The sequence below is a fragment of the Aethalodelphis obliquidens genome, unplaced genomic scaffold, assembly GCF_003676395.1.
Source record: "Aethalodelphis obliquidens isolate GAN/ISIS:26980383/991018 unplaced genomic scaffold, ASM367639v1 scaffold22, whole genome shotgun sequence".
NCBI classification, from domain to species: Eukaryota; Metazoa; Chordata; class Mammalia; order Artiodactyla; family Delphinidae; genus Aethalodelphis; species Aethalodelphis obliquidens.
The window spans coordinates 1104511-1122391 of record NW_020837966.1 but is presented as its reverse complement, the minus strand read 5'-3'; positions in this window follow the sequence as shown (position 1 = coordinate 1122391).

The following is a 17881-nucleotide window of genomic DNA, read 5'->3' as shown; positions in this document are numbered from 1 at the left end:
TCACACACATTCACACACATTATCGAAGGACACTGGTTCTGACCACTACCCCACCCACTCCCATTTTGCCGGGTGGATGTTGCTGGTGTAAAGAGGTCTTTGTTCAGCTTTGTTTCTAAAAATCAAATTTGTTCAGGTGCATCATAAATTAGTAGTCTGGAGATAAGTGCTTATTATGTAGAAGGGCTGGACTGAGTTGAGAAGAAAATTTGTTTTCTGGGCACTTCCAAACTGGGCTTTCATATCTTCAGAACAAAGAACTTAGGATAGAGTGTGACCTTAAAGAGGGTGACCACAGATTCTGACAGCAAAAGGGGGTAGGGCACAGGGCAGGTAGAGAAAGTTCCAGACACACAGGAAGAGACAAAAGCCCATTCACTGCCCTGAGACAGAGGAGTGTGAGGGGGCTTAGGTACTGCTGCAGCCTGTTGCCAGATCCTGCCCTTAGCCCCTCCCCTCAGGTCACTCCAGTAGGCACAGGGGAATCTGGGGGAGGCTGCATGGTTCAGAGGCAAAAAGTAAAAGCCAAGGAAGGGGGAGTTCCTTGGTGGCCTAGTGTTTCGGATTCTGGGCTTTCACTGCCATGGCCCGGGTTCAATCCCTGGTCAGGGAACTGAGATCCTGCAAACCATGTGGTATGGCCAAAAAACAAAACAAACAAAAAAGCCAAGGAAGGTACCAAAGTAGTGGGTCTAAGGGCTGCCCTCATTGAGCCCGGTATACTCCCTATGGGGCTAGGAAGTAGCCAAGAGTCCCTAGACCCCCAAGATGGGACAAGTAAGACATGCCAAAAGGACTGGTGGTCCCAAAGAGGCCTAGGACAGAGACAAGAAGCCACAGACTGTGGCGACCTCACCACCTGAGGCCAAGGCAGGGACCATGGGCATCATAGAAGGTGGATTTAGGTCTGTTGGGGGGGACACAGTAGGATTATCTATTGGGGGCAGGCTAAAAACAACATGGTTTCCAGGAGAGCAGGCAGGACCACCCCCACAAGACCCAACCCAGGAGGGGAAAGTGGGAGGTATCAATGAAAGATGTTTGGCTATGAGTTGATAATTGTTGAAGCTGGAATGTTGTCTACTCTGTCTCATTTTGGATGTGTTTGAACATTTCCACAATAAAAACATAAAAAAAACTTTAGTATAAATAATAGAAGAACGAAAATTACTTAACTTCCGTAACAGCTGGGAATTGTACTGGGCTCTTAGGAACAGAAACCTGAAAACCAGCGGCTTAAACAAAAGTTTGTTTTCTTCTCCCATAAACAAAGCCCAGCAGTGGCAAGGCCAAGGTACAGCAGTTGCATAATATCAGGAGGTCCCATCTTCTCTGTTTCCACCCTGCACTCCTAGGATGGGACTAGTCCTCTTACTCTAGGACGACTCCTAGAGTTCCAACCATCATGTCTGCATTTCAGGAGAGTAGATGAAGAGCAAAAAGAGAAACACTTCTGCCAGCTGACTTCATTTCTTTTAAAGACCTTTCCCAGAAGGCTCACTCACCCAGCCCCCTCCACTTATATTTCATTGGCTAGAACTGTTACCAGACCTTCCCGGCTACAAGGACACGCATTGCCGCCAGGTGTAACCAAAGAGGCTAGATTCTGCTGTGATGCAAACTTCCAAATCTCAATGGCTTAACGGAAATGTATTTCTCACTCACACAAATCTGCGGGGCTCCAGGCAATTCTCCATGCGGTGTCCCTCCGGGTGCTTACTCAGTCTTCCAGGCTGCTCCATGCTTACATCACCTCCATGTGGATATGAGCTCCTGTGATTGCACTCCTCGAAGTAGGGGAAGGAAGGACTGGAGAGAAGAGCACCAGCGTTGTAGGTTTCCACTTGGAAGTGTCTTATTTCACTTCTGCTCACTTTTTATTGGCTCAACAGCCATGCAGCTGTGTCTAACTTCAAGGAGAAGGAAAATACAATCTTCCAACATGCCTGAAAGGAGAGGGAACAAGAATGTTGGTGAACGAGTCAATATGCCCCATGTCAGGGTGCCGTTTACAAGATAGAAGAGAGAGTAGGTATGGAGGGCAGGGGGCAGGCAACCAGCAGCCTCAGCCACAACTCCTAAAACGTTAGAGAAAAAATATGAAGAAGAAATCTCCATCAATTCAATGGAAGTATGAAACGGAAAAAAATAAGAAAGCAGGATAGAAAACCCAAAGATGGAAATAAGTCTGTATTAAATGGAAATGGGTACAATTCATCTATTAACAGAATCTCATATTAGGTTTTTAAAAATATCCAACCATATGATGTTTTATAATGGACACATCTAAAATAAAAGAAAGCTGGAGAATGAAACTAAAACAACAGAAAAACATAAAGCAGAAGAGAACATTTAGCTGTTTAAAAACACATTTACTCTCCTCTCTCCTAAGATCTAAGGAAAATGAAAAGAAAGCAATTAACTTCACCAAAAAAGCTCACAATTGGGAACAGAGTGAAACAAGGGCCGTCAGAGGATAAAGAGGACCACAATTCTGGAAAAGGGAAAGAGGAGATGGGTACCAGATGAAGCAGGAAGGAGGAAGCTGAAGAACAAATGCTCAGAGGGGCAAAAGGATGAGGAACCAGACTCAAACACAGGCACCTGACTCCAGGACCCAGGCTCTTAACCATTCTCCCAACTGCCTCCTCCAGGAGATTCGTGGCTCTGGCTGTAAAAAAGAGTCCTGATAGGGAACTCCGTGGTGGCCCAGTGGTTAGGACTCCGTGCTTCCACTGCAGGGGGCACAGGTTCAGATCGGAGAACTAAGATCCTGCAAGCCGCGCGGTGAGGCCAAAAAAAAAAAAAAAGTCCTGATGGAATGAAAGAATATGGAGCTCACACTCCTATATTTAAAAGATAAAATGAGTATTGAGGGCAATGGGCAGTCTTGCCACCATGAAGTTCTGCAAAATATAAAACAACAGATCATTCCAAGTAATATAAACTATTCCAAAGTATAGAAAGAGCAGAAAGTTATCCAACTATCTTTATGATGCTGGCATAGCACTGTTACCAAAACCAGACAAGGAGAAATACATCTACACGTGGAACAACTCCTACAGAACACCTACTGAACACTGGCAGAAGACCTCAGACCTCCCAAAAGGCAAGAAACTCCCCACGTACCTGAGTAGGGCAAAAGAAAAAAGAACAAACAGAGACAAAAGGATAGGGACGGGACCTGCACCAGTGGGAGGGAGCTGTGAAGGAGGAAAGGTTTCCACACACTAGGAAGACCCTTTGCGGGCGGAGACTGCAGGTGGCGGAAAGCGAAAGTTTCAGGGCCGCGGAGGAGAGCACAGCAACAGGGGTGCAAAGGGCAAAGCGGAGAGATTCCCCCACAAAGGATCAAGGCCGACTGGCACTCACCAGCCCGAGAGGTTTGTCTGCTCACCTGCCGGGGCGGGCGGGGCTGGGAGCTGAGGCTCCGGCTTTGGTCGGAGCGCCGGGAGAAGACTGGGGTTGGCGGCGTGAACACAGCCTGCAGGGGGTTAGTTCGCCACGGCTAGCCGGGAGGGAGTCCGGGTAAAAGTCTGGACCTGCCGAAGAGGCAAGACACCTTTTCTTCCCTCTTTGTTTCCTGGTGCGCGAGGAGAGGGGATTAAGAGCGCTGCTGAAAGGAGCTCCAGAGACGGGCGCGAGCCGCGGCTAAAAGCGCAGACCCCAGAGACGGGCATGAGACGCTAAGGCTGCTGCTGCTGCCGCCACCAAGAAGCCTGTGTGTGAGCACAGGCTACTATCCACACCCCGCTTCCGGGGAGCCTGTCCAGCCCACCACTGCCAGGGTCCCAGGATCCAGGGACAACGTCCCCAGGAGAACGCACGGCGCGCCTCAGGTTGGTGCAACGTCACGCCGGCCTCTGCCGCTGCAGGATCGCCCCGCACTCCGTGCCCCTCCCCCCCCAGCCTGAGTGAGCCAGAGCCCCCGAATCAGCGGCTCCTTTAACCCCGTCCTGTCTGAGCAAAGAACAGACGCCCTCCAGCGACCTACATGCAGAGGCGGGGCCCAATCCAAAGCTGAGTCCCTGGGAGCTGTGAGAACAAAGAAGAGAAAGGGAAATCTCTCCCAGCAGCCTCAGAAGCAGCGGATTAAAGCTCCACAACCAACTTGATGTCTGTGGAATACATGAATAGACAACGAATCAGCCAAAATTGAGGAGGTAGACTTTGAGAGCAAGATTTATGATGTATAACTTTGCTTCCACCATTTGTCCTAGGGTTCTATCCATCCGTTTTTTTTTTTTCCTTAATAATTATTTTTTATTTTAATAACTTTATTATATTTTATCTTACTTTATTTTACTTTTTCTTTTTTCCTTCTTCCCTCCTTCCTCCCTCCCTCCTTCCTTTCTTTCTTTCTTTTTCTTTCTTTCTTTCCTTCCTTCCCTCCTTCTTTCTCTCTCTCTCTCTCTCTCTCTCTCTCTCTCTCTCTTTCTTTCTTCTAATTCTTTCTTTCTACTTTTTCCCCCTTTTATTCTGAGCCATGTGGATGAAAGGCTCTTGGTGCTGCAGCCAGGAGTCAGTGCTGTGCCTCTGAGGTGGGAGAGCCAACTTCAGGGCACTGGTCCACAAGAGACCTCCCAGCTCCACATAATATCAAACGGCGAAAATCTCCCAGAGATCTCCATCTCAACACCAGCACTCAGCTTCACTCAGCGACCAGCAAGCTACAGTGCTGGACATCCTATGCCAAACGACTAGCAAGACAGGAACACAACTCCACCCATTAGCAGAGAGGCTGCTTAAAATAATAATAAGTCCACAGACACCCCAAAACACACCACCAGACGTGGACCTGCCCACCAGAAAGACAAGATCCAGCCTCATCCACCAGAACACAGGCACTAGTCCCCTCCACCAGGAAGCCTACACAACCCACTAAACCAACCTTAGCCACTGGGGACAGACACCAAAAACAACGGGAACTACGAACCTGCAGCCTGCAAAAAGGAGACCCCAAACACAGTAAGGTAAGCAAAATGAGAAGACAGAAAAACACACAGCAGATGAAGGAGCAAGATAAAAACTTACCAGACCTAACAAATGAAGAGGAAATAGGCAGTCTACCTGAAAAAGAATTCAGAATAATGATAGTAAAGACGATCCAAAATCTTGGCTATAGAATGGACAAAATGCAAGAAACAATTAACAAGGACCTAGAAAAACTAAAGATGAAACAAACAACGATGAACGACACAATAAATGAAATTAAAAATACTCTAGATGGGATCGATAGCAGAATAACTGAGGCAGAAGAACGGATAAGTGACCTGGAAGATAAAATAGTGGAAATAACTACGGCAGAGCAGAATAAAGAAAAAAGAATGAAAAGAACTGAGGACAGTCTCAGAGACCTCTGGGACAACATCAAACGCACCAACATTCGAATTATAGGGGTTCCAGAAGAAGAGATAAAGAAAGGGCCTAAGAAAATATTTGAAGAGATTACAGTTGAAAACTTCCCTAATATGGGAAAGGAAATAGTTAATCAAGTCCAGGAAGCAGAGAGAGTCCCATACAGGATAAATCCAAGGAGAAATACGCCAAGACACATATTAATCAAACTGTCAAAAATTAAATACAAAGAAAACATATTAAAAGCAGCAAGGGAAAAACAACAAATAACACACAAGGGAATCCCCATAAGGTTAACAGCTGATCTTTCAGCAGAAACTCTGCAAGCCAGAAGGGACTGGCAGGACATATTTAAAGCGATGAAGGAGAAAAACCTTCAGCCAAGATTACTCTACCCAGCAAGGATCTCATTCAGATTTGATGGAGAATTTAAAACCTTTACAGACAAGCAAAAGCTGAGAGAGTTCAGCATCACCAAACCAGCTTTACAACAACTGCTAAAGGAACTTCTCTAGGCAAGAAGCACAAGAGAAGGTAAAGACCTACAATAACAAACCCAAAACAATTAAGAAAATGGGAATAGGAACATACATATCGATAATTACCTTAAATGTAAATGGACTAAATGCTCCCACCAAAAGACACAGACTGGCTGAATGGATACAAAAACAAGACCCATATATTTGCTGTCTACAAGAGACCCACTTCAGACCTAGAGACACATACAGACTGAAAGTAAGGGGATGGAAAAAGATATTTCATTCAAATGGAAACCATAAGAAAGCTGCAGTAGCAATTCTCATATCAGACAAACTAGACTTTAAAATAGGGGCTTCCCTGGTGGGGCAGTGGTTGGGAGTCCGCCTGCCGTTGCAGGGGACATGGGTTCGTGCCCCGGTCCGGGAGGATCCCGCATGCCGCGGAGCGGCTGGGCCCGTGAGCCATGGCCGCTGAGCCTGCGCGTCCGGAGCCTGTGCTCTGCAATGGGAGAGGCCGCAACAGTGAGAGGCCCGCGTACCGCAAAAAAAAAAATAATAATAAAGACTATTAGAAGGGACAAAGAAGGACACTACATAATGATCAAGGGATCGATCCAAGAAGAAGATATAACCATTGTAAATATTTATGCACCCAACATAGGAGCACCTCAATACATAAGGCAAATACTAACAGCCATAAAAGGGGAAATCGACAGTAACACATTCATAGTAGGGGATTTTAACACCCCACTTTCACCAATGGACAGATCATCCAAAATGAAAATAAATAAGGAAACACAAGCTTTAAATGATACATTAAACAAGATGGACTTAATTGATATTTATAGGACATTCCATCCAAAAACAACAGAATACACATTTTTCTCAAGTGCTCATGGAACATTCTCCAGCATAGATCATATCTTGGGTCACAAGTCAAGCCTTGGTAAATTTAAGAAAATTGAAATTGTTTCAAGTATCTTTTCCGACCACAATGCTATGAGACTAGATATCAATTACAGGAAAAGATCTGTAAAAAATACAAACACATGGAGGCTAAACAATACACTACTTAATAACGAAGTGATCACTGAAGAAATCAAAGAGGAAATCAAAAAATACCTAGAAACAAATGACAATGGAGACACGACGACCCAAAATCTATGGGATGCAGCAAAAGCAGTTCTAAGAGGGAAGTTTATAGCAATACAATCCTACCTTAAGAAACAGGAAACATTTCGAATAAACAACCTAACCTTGCACCTAAAGCAATTAGAGAAAGAAGAACAAAAAACCCCCAAAGTTAGCAGAAGTAAAGAAATCATAAAGAGCAGATCAGAAATAAATGAAAAAGAAATGAAGGAAACGATAGCAAAGATCAATAAAACTAAAAGCTGGTTCTTTGAGAAGATAAACAAAATTGATAAACTATTAGCCAGACTCATCAAGAAAAAAAGGGAGAAGACTCAAATCAATAGAATTAGAAATGAAAAAGAAGTAACAACTAACACTGCAGAAATACAAAAGATCATGCGAGATTACTACAAGCAACTCTATGCCAATAAAATGGACAACCTGGAAGAAATGGACAAATTCTTAGAAATGCACAACCTGCCAAGGCTGAATCAGGAAGAAATAGAAAATATGAACAGACCAATCACAAGCACTGAAATTGAAACTGTGATTAAAAATCTTCCAACAAACAAAAGCCCAGGACCAGATGGCTTCACAGGCGAATTCTATCAAACATTTAGAGAAGAGCTAATACCTATCCTTCTCAAACTCTTCCAAAATATAGCAGAGGTAGGAACAGTCCCAAACTCATTCTATGAGGCCACCATCACCTTGATACCGAAACCAGAAAAGGACGTCACAAAGAAAGAAAACTGCAGGCCAATATCACTGATGAACATAGATGCAAAAATCCTCAACAAAACCCTAGCAAACAGAATCCAACAGCACATTAAAAGGATCATACACCATGATCAAGTGGGGTTTATTCCAGGAATGCAAGGATTCTTCAATATACGCAAAACAATCAATGTGATAAACCATTTTAACAAACTGAAGTAGAAAAACCATATGATCATCTCAATAGATGCAGAGAAAGCTTTCGACAAAATTCAACACCCATTTATGATAAAAACTCTGCAGAAAGTAGGCATAGAGGGAACTTTCCTCAACATAATAAAGGCCATATATGACAAACCCACAGCCAACATCGTCTTCAATGGTGAAAAACTGAAAGCATTTCCACTAAGATCAGGAAGAAGGCAAGGTTGCCCACTCTCACCACTCTTATTCAACATAGTTTTGGAAGTTTTAGCCACAGCAATCAGAGAAGAAAAGGAAATAAAAGGAATCCAAATAGGAAAAGAAGTAAAGCTGTCATTGTTTGCAGATGACATGATACTATACATAGAGAATCCTAAAGATGCTACCAGAAAACTACCAGAGCTAATCGATGAATTTGGTAAAGTAGCAGGATACAAAATTAATGCACAGAAATCTCTCGCATTCCTATACACTAATGATGAAAAATCTGAAAGTGAAGTCAAGAAAACACTCCCATTTACCATTGCAACAAAAAGAATAAAATATCTAGCAATAAACCTACCTAAGGAGACAAAAGACCTGTGTGCAGAAAATTATAAGACACTGATGAAAGAAATTAAAGATGATACAAATAGATGGAGAGATATACCATGTTCTTGGATTGGAAGAATCAACATTGTGAAAATGACTCTACTACCCAAAGCAATCTACAGATTCAATGCAATTCCTATCAAACTACCACTGGTATTTTTCACAGAACTCGAACAAAAAATTTCACAATTTCTATGGAAACACAAAAGACCCCGAATAGACAAAGCAATCTTGAGAACGAAAAACGGAGCCGGAGGAATCAGGCTCCCTGACTTCAGACTATACTACAAAGCTACAGTAATCAAGACAGTATGGTACTGGCACAAAAACAGGTAGATCAATGGAACAGGATAGAAAGCCCAGAGATAAACCCACGCACATATGGTCACCTTATCTTCGATAAAGGAGGCAGGAATGTACAGTGGAGAAAGGACAGCCTCTTCAATAAGTGGTGCTGGGAAAACTGGACAGGTACATGTAAAAGTGTGAGATTAGATCACTCCCTAACACCATACACAAAAATAAGCTCAAAATGTATTAAAGACCTAAATGTAAGGCCAGAAACTATCAAACTCTTAGAGGAAAACATAGGCAGAACACTCTATGACATAAATCACAGCAAGATCCTTTTTGACCCTCCTCCTAGAGAAATGGAAATAAAAATAAACAAATGGGACCTAATGAAACTTCAAAGCTTTTGCACAGCAAAGGAAACCATAAACAAGACCAAAAGACAACCCTCAGAATGGGAGAAAATATTTGCAAATGAAGCAACTGACAAAGGATTAATCTCCAAAATTTATAAGCAGCTCATGCAGCTCAATAACAAAAAAAACAAGCAACCCAATCCAAAAATGGGCAGAACACGTAAATAGACATTTCTCCAAAGCAGATATACAGACTGCCAACAAACACATGAAAGAATGCTTAACTTCATTAATCATTAGAGAAATGCAAGTCAAAACTACAATGAGGGCTTCCCTGGTGGCGCAGTGGTTGAGAGTCCGCCTGCCGATGCAGGGGACGCGGGTTTGTGTCCCGCTCCGGGAAGATCCCACATGCCGCAGAGCGGCTGGGCCTGTGAGCCATGGCCACTGAGCCTGCGCGTCCAGAGCCTGTGCTCCACAACGGGAGAGGCCACGACAGTGAGAGGCCCGCGTACTGCAAAAAAAAAAAAAAAAAAAAACTACAATGAGATATCATCTCACACCAGTCAGAATGGCCATCATCAAACAATCTAGAAACAATAAATGCTGGAGAGGGTGTGAAGAAAAGGGAACCCTCTTGCACTGTTGGTGAGAATATAAATTGATACAGCCACTGTGGAGAACAGTATGGAGGTTCCTTAAAAAAACTACAAATAGAACTACCATATGATCCAGCAATCCCACTACTGGGCATATACCCTGAGAAAACCATAATTCAAAAAGAGTCATGTACCAAAATGTTCACTGCAGCTCTATTTACAATAGCCCGGAGATGGAAACAACCTAAGTGTCCATCATCGGATGAATGGATAAAGAAGATGTGGCACATATATACAATAGAATACTACTCAGCCATAAAAAGAAACAAAATTGAGCTATTTGTAATGAGGTGGATAGACCTAGAGTCTGTCATACAGAGTGAAGTAAGTCAGAAAGAGAAAGACAAATACCGTATGCTAACACATATATATGGAATTTAAGAAAAAAAATGTCATGAAGAACCTAGGGGTAAGACAGGAATAAAGACACAGACCTACTAGAGAATGGACTTGAGGATATGGGGAGGGGGAAGGGTAAGCTGTGACAAAGCGAGAGAGAGGCATGGACATATATACACTACCAAACGTAAGGTAGATAGCTAGTGGGAAGCAGCTGCATAGCACAGGGAGGTCAGCTCGGTGCTTTGTGACCGCCTGGAGGGGTGGGATAGGGAGGGTGGGAGGGAGGGAGACGCAGGAGGGAAGAGATATGGGAACATATGTATATGTACGACTGATTCACTTTGTTGTAAAGCAGAAACTAACACACCATTGTAAAGCAATTATACTCCAATAAAGATGTAAAAAAAAAAAAAACAAAAACAGACAAGTATTCTGAGGATTTAACACTGTACTGAAATTGAAATTTGCTTAGAGAGTAGAACCTAAATGTTCTCACCATATATATAGATATGTTAACTAACTAGATGGGAAGAATCCTTTCATAATATAATTATATATCAAATTATTAAAATGTATAATTTTATTTCTCAATTACATTTTAATAAAGTTTAAAAAACTCCTAAAAAATCCCCAGAGGTAAATTAAGACCACTGTCCATAATGGTGGACTGTTAAAACCCTAAACAGAATATTAGCAAATTACAAACATCAATTTTTGTTTCCTCATTTGTTTGTCTGTGTTTGTGTTTGTATTTTTTTGTCACACCATGTGGATTGTGGGATCTTTGTTCCCCGATCAGGGATTGAACCCTGGCCCTCAGCAGTGAAAGCAGAGTCCTAACCACAGGACCGCCAGGGAATTCCCCAAACATCAATATTTAAATGTATATACATAATGACAAAATAGGCCAGGAAACCAATGATGGTTCAACAGTGAAAAATCCATCATTGTAACTGATTAATTCAAAGGAGAAAAAAATCATATGATTAAAATTAAGCACTCATTCTCATTTTTTAAAAAAATTACTAGTAAAGTGTAAAGAAAAGAAACTATACTAAGGATCCAAACAATAAAAAATATATATGGGGCTTCCCTGGTGGCACAGTGGTTGGTAGTCTGCCTGCCAATGCGGAGGACAGGAGTTCGAGCCCTGGTCCGGGAAGATCCCACATGCCGCAGAGCAACTGGGCCCGTGAGCCACAACTACCTAGCCTGCGCATCTGGAGCCTGTGCTCCGCAGCAGGAGAGGCCGCGGCAGTGAGAGGCCTGTGCACCGCGATGAAGAGTGGCCCCCGCTCGCCGCAACTGGAGAAAGCCCTTGCACAGAAACGAAGACCCAACACAGCCAAATATAATAAATAAACTTATTTAAAAAAAATATATATATATATATATATATGGATCTCACATAACTCAATAGCATAAAAACCAAGCAACCTGATTTAAAAATGGACCAAGGGCCTAATAGATATTTTTTCAAAGAAAACATACAAATGGCCATCAGGTACATGAAAAGGCGTTCAACATCACTAGTCATCAGGGAACTGCAAATCAAAACCACAGTGTGATACCACCTCAAACCTATTAAAATGCCTATTATCAAAAAGACAATGGGCTTCCCTGGTGGCGCAGTGGTTGAGAGTCCACCTGCCGATGCAGGGGACACGGGTTCGTTCCCCCGTCCGGGAAGATCCCACATGCCGCGGAGCGGCTGGGCCCGTGAGCCATGGCCGCTGAGCCTGCGCGTCCGGAGCCTGTGCTCCGCAACGGGAGAGGCCACAACAGTGAGAGGCCCGCGTACCGCAAAAAAAAAAAAAAAAGGACAAGAAATAACAAGTGGTGGTGAGGATGTGGAAAAAAGGGAACCCTTGTGCACTGTTAGTGGGAATGTAAATTGTTACAGCCACAATGGAAAACAGTATGGAGTTTCCTCAAAAAATTAAAAAGAGAACTACTGTATGATCCAGCAGTCCCACTTTTGGATATATTTGGGAAGGAAATAAAATCTTCATCTCAAAGAGATATCTGCACCCCCATATTCATTGCAGCATTATTCACAACAGCCAAGACATGGAAACCACTGAAGTGTCCACTGACAGATGAATGAATAAAAACAATATTGTTTTGGCTATTTTGGGCCTTTCGACTCTACATACAAACTTAAAATCAGTTTGTGGATATCCACAAAACAACTTTCTGGGATTTTGTTTGGAATTGTGTTGAATCTGTAGATCAAGCTGGGAAGAGCTAACATCTTGCAATATCGTGTCTTTCTATTCATACACATATTCTCTCCATTTATTTAGTTATTATAGTTTATATCTTCATCAGGGATTTATAGTTTTCCTCATATAGATCTTGTACATATTTGGTTAGAGTTATATCAAGTATTTCACTTTGGGGGATGCTGTGTAAATGGTAATGTTTTGTTTGTTTGTTTTTGCAGTACGTGGGCCTCTCATTGTTGTGGCCTCTCCCATTGTGGAGCACAGACTCTGGACACGCAGGCTCAGCGGCCATGGCTCACGGGCCTAGCCGCTCTGCAGCATGTGGGATCTTCCTGGACTGGGGCATGAACCCGTGTCCCCTGCATCAGCCAGCAGACTCTCAACCACTGCACCACCAGGGAAGCCCGGTAATGTTCTTTTAATGTCAAATCCCCCTTTTTTATTGCTTTTACGTAGGAAAACAATTGACCTTTGTATATTAACTTTGTATTCATCAACCTTCCTATAATCACTTAGTTCCAGGAGCTGTTGTATTCATTCTTCCAGATTTTCTACATAGATGATCATGTCATCTGAGAACAAAAACGATTTTATTTCTTCCTTCCCAGTGTGTATACCTTTTCCTTCCTTTTCTTGTCCTATTGCTTTAGCTAATGGTGTTGTAAAGCAGTGATCTTGGTCTTGATCTTAGCAGAAAAGCTTTGAGTTTGATTAAGTATGATGTTAGCTGTGGTTTTTTTGTAGCTGTTCTTTATCTAGTTGAAGAAGTTCCCCTCTATTTCTATTTTGCTGAGAGTTTTTCATCATGGATGTTGGGTTTTGTCAAAGTATTTTTGTACATCTTGATATGATCATGTGATTTTTTTCCTTAGCCTGTTGAAGTTATGAATTACATTAACTGATTTTAAAATTTGAACCAGCCTTACATAGCTGAAATACATTCCACTTAATTGTGGTACAATTCTTTTCATACACTGTGAGATTTTTTTAAATTAATTAATTTATTAATTAATTTATTTTTGGCTGTGTTGGGTCTTCGTTGCTGCGCATGGGCCTTCTCTAGTTGTGGTGAGCGGGGGCTACTCTTCGTTGCAGAGCACAGGCTTCTCATTGTTGTGGCTTCTCTTGTTGTGGAGCACAGGCTCTAGGCACGTGGGCTTCAGTAGCTGTGGCACGCAGGCTCAGTAGTTGTGCCTTGCAGGCTCTAGAGAACAGGCTTGGTAGTCGTGGTGCATGGGCTTAGATGCTCCGTGGCACGTGGGATCTTCCCAGACCAGGGCTTGAACCTATGTCCCCTGCATTGGCAGGTGGATTCTTAATCACTGAACCACCAGGGAAGCCCCTACACTGTGAGATTTGATTTTGTTAATATTTTGTTGAGAATTTTTACATCTACATTTGGGAGAAACGTTGGTCTACAGTTTTCATTTCTTATAATGTCTTTGGCTTTGGTATTAGGGTAATGCTGGTCTCATAGAATGAGTTAGGAAGTATTCCATCTGTTTCTATCTGAAGAAATTATAGAATATTGATATAATTTCTTTTTTAAATGTTTGGTAGAACTCCCCAGTGAACCCATTTGAGCCTAGTACTTTATATTTTAGAAAGTTATTAATTATTGACTCAATTTAAATAATAGATATGGACCTACCAGATTATCTATTTCTTCCTCTGTGTGTTTTGGCAGATTGCGTCTTTTAAGGAATTGGTTTGTTTCATCTAGGTTCAAATCTGGGAGCACAGAGTTGTCCAAAGTATTCCTTTATTGTGTTTTTAATGACCATAGTATGTGTAATGATGACATTAATGTGGTATCTGACATTAGTTTGGGGCAATTATCAGACATTATTCCTTCAAATATGGCTTCTGTTCCTTCTCCTTCTGGCATTCCCATTATACGTATCTTACACTTTTTGTAGTTGTCCCACCATTTTTGAATTTTCTGGGGTTTTTTTCTTTTCAGACTTTTTCTCTTTGCTTTTTAGTTTGGAAAGTCTATTATCATATCCTAAGTTCAGAAACTCTTTCCTCAGCCATGTCCATTCTACTGATGAATCCATCAAAGGCATTCTTCATTTCTGTTACCATTTTTTTTATGTGTAGAATTTCTTTCTTTCTTTCTTTTTTTACTTATTAGATTACTGCTTTATTATAAAAGGATATAATTCAGGAACTGTCAGATGGAAGAGATGCACAGGGTAAGGTAGGGGGATGGAGGGTGGAGCTTTCTCTTCAGGTACCACTCTCTCAGAATCTTCATGTGTTCACCAGCCCAGAAGGCTAGAATTTCTTTTTTTAATTTTTTCTTAGAATTTCCATCTTTCTGTTTACATTATCCGTCTTGGATGTTTTTTCATTAAAGCCAACAGCATATTAATAATATATTTTTTTTAATTCTCGGTCTGATAATTCCAACATTCCTGCCATATCTGGCTCTGGTTCTGATGCTTGTTTAGTCTCTTCAAACTGTTTTTTGTTGTTGTTTCTTTGTTTTTTTATTTGTTTGTTTTTGCCTTTTAGCATGCCTTGTAATTTTTTTGTTGAAAGATAGACGTGAAAGCAATTGTGGTAAATAGGCCTTTAGTAATGTAGTGGTAAGGTGTGGAGGGAGGTAAAGCATTCTATAGTTCTGTGATTATGTCCCAGTCTTTTGGTGATGCTGTGTCCCTGGACTGTAAAGTTCACCAGTGCTTCTAAGTTTTTTCCTCCTTGCATGGAACAGATTGGCTGGAGGGACTGGAGTTGTGTATTTCTCTTCCCACATGTGTTAGCAGAGCCAACCAGAGTTGAGTGTTTCTCTTCCCCCTTGTAGGTTAGACTGTGATGTAATGCCAGCAGGTTAGGCTCTGGTAAAAACAGTTTCTCCCGAGGACAGGCCTTGTTAAGGAAACAGAATGCTCTTTCATACTTCAAAATGATTTATTTCCCCTCCCCCTATCAGAAGCACAAGGGTATATTTCTCTGATATTCACTGTGAGGGCCTGGTAGAGTTTCTGGAGATTAAACTCACAAAATGTGAGAGCTCCACTATGGCTAGGCCCCCCTGGTGTTTTTATCTCTCATGCTTGTCCACACTGAACCTCCAGAAATTCCTCAATTATATGTCAGCTTTTCCTACACTTACACTGGTTCCCATGGAGGCTTCTGCTCTGATAAGTTATGATTCTCTGTATCCATCTATCTGTATCTTCAATTTGGTGGGCAATGGTTTGCCCTGTGACCTTACTTCTCTGACAGAATAAGAAGAGTTTTTGATTTTTTAGTTTGTTCAGTGTTTTACTTGTTGTTAGGATGGAGTGAAGACTTCTAAAGTCCTCACATGATGGACTGGAAACCATAAATCCTATCATTAATTTTTTATTCTAGTTATTTTATTTCATTTCTATAAGTTTTATTTGGCTTGTTTCTGAATTTGCTTGATTATTATGCATAATTTCTTGTTTCCTGATGAATTTTTTATATTTGTTTTTCACTTATTTCAAAATATTGCAATAGTTACTTCATTTCTGTGCTTGACCATATCAATATCTTAAGTCTCTGCAGATCCATTCCTGCTAATTCTCACTCTCATGGTGCCTTCTTTCCTTGTATGTTTGGTAGGGTTTTTAAAATGTGATCTGCTCATTTTACCTGTGAGAATTACTTGATTCCTGGGATGAATATAGGTTCCTACAGAGAGGATTTTGGTTTTCCTCTCAGATGGTTGGGCAGACAATTAGTCCAGAAGGACTGCAAACTAAAATCTCACCTTGCATGTTTTTGGATAATCTATGTAGTGTGAATTTTGGCTGAAAACCTGCAAGAGGTTGGCTGAAAACCTGCAAGAGGGATGTCTTTGGTTTTAAATCCTCAGGAGCTATTTTTCTTCCTCTATACAGTCCCAAAAATCTACTCAAGAAATGTTCTCTGCCATGTTCAAGGGCTGGAGGCGGAGGAATGGTATTTGGGGGTCCCAGATACATGGGAGAGGATCTCCTATTTGACTTCCCACCTTGGCCATGTCTTCTTGTCCCCTGATCCCTGTAATGCTGTGACAACCAGAGCTCAAATTCACATACTTTAGCAAATGTCCTCAAGACAAAAAGGAAACTTTAGAACTCCAGTTACTCTCTGAACTCCCATCTTGATTTGGTTTTGAGTTTCAGTATTCTTTTACATCTTGCCATACTATCAATGCTTTTAAAATATAGTTTTTAAATTTTATTCAACATTTTAAATTGTTTTCAGCATGGAGACTGATCAGGATTCCTAGGCCACTAGATTGCTGGAAACCTATTAACCTAATGTACATCATTTTTAAACCCAATTTGGCCAGATCCATAACTGTTTTTAATAGATATATTTTGGTCAATAGACCCTGCAGATAGAAATATCCCACAGCATCTACATTCTATGCTATATTTCTCATGTCAATCAGAGTCCATAAAACCTGATCCATTACGAGATGGCATGGCATGAAAAACATCTGCCCAACAAGGAAGATCTGAATCAGTCAGAGTCTCATGAGCTAGAATTTGACAGTAAACAGGGAGCGAATCATTGAACATGTGCTGAGGCTTCACATGTCTTAGAGTCCATCAGATAGAGAACAGAACATGAACATTTGGAGAAAACAAAAGCTATGAAATAGAGAAGGCCCATAGAGAGAAGATGAGGACACTAGTTAGTTGACAGGAGGAGAAGGTAACAGAAGCAGAGAAAACCACAGGAGCCCAAGAGGTCAGGTCCATAAAGTCCTGAGTTCTGGAGAAGCATCCCAACCAGTTCAGGTTTCTGGGATGCCAGTCTTTCTACAATTCCATTACTTTGATCCCCAGGACTTATCTACCCTCTCCTTGATCCCTGGAATGGTCTCTCATCATGCATGTTACCTTTTGTGACACTCCTTGAAGCTAATGGAAACAGTAAAAACCTCCTATGACTTCTTCATCACTGCCATGATGTAACACCACTTTTATGCTGAGCACATAAAAGTCCAGGAGAACATCGTAAGCAAGGAAGTCCTTGCAGGACTTGTCCCTCCACCTGAACTAGCTGAGTTACATATAATCTTGGTATGGTTTCACTTCCTCTGGAAGGCAATGGAAGCACCATCCATAAGGTGATTAAACAAGCAAGTAGAAGTCTTAGGTCCTGTTACTATATCAAGGGGACTAATAACCCAAAGTCTTGGGATATATGCTATATGAATACTATAAGTTTGACATGTCCCCTAGGTTGCTATCTTTTTATTCCCAGTTGTGCAGAAGAGTTAACATAGCAGGCCTGAGAATCTTATCCTTAGGAAGGCATGCTTGAAAAGTCAGCCATTCACTGGTGTCAAGGAATTCAGATTTTGACAGTATTCCTACAACTCCCTACCTGATATGGTCATTTACTTCATCTAAACTGTTTGTACAGGCAATGTAGTTTATGCTGAATACCTGCTTTTCTTATGGGGCTATGGAATTTTGGTATATGCTATCCAGAGGGTGCCTATGTGTCTGAACCCCAATAAAACCCTAGGCTCCTAGATTCAAGTT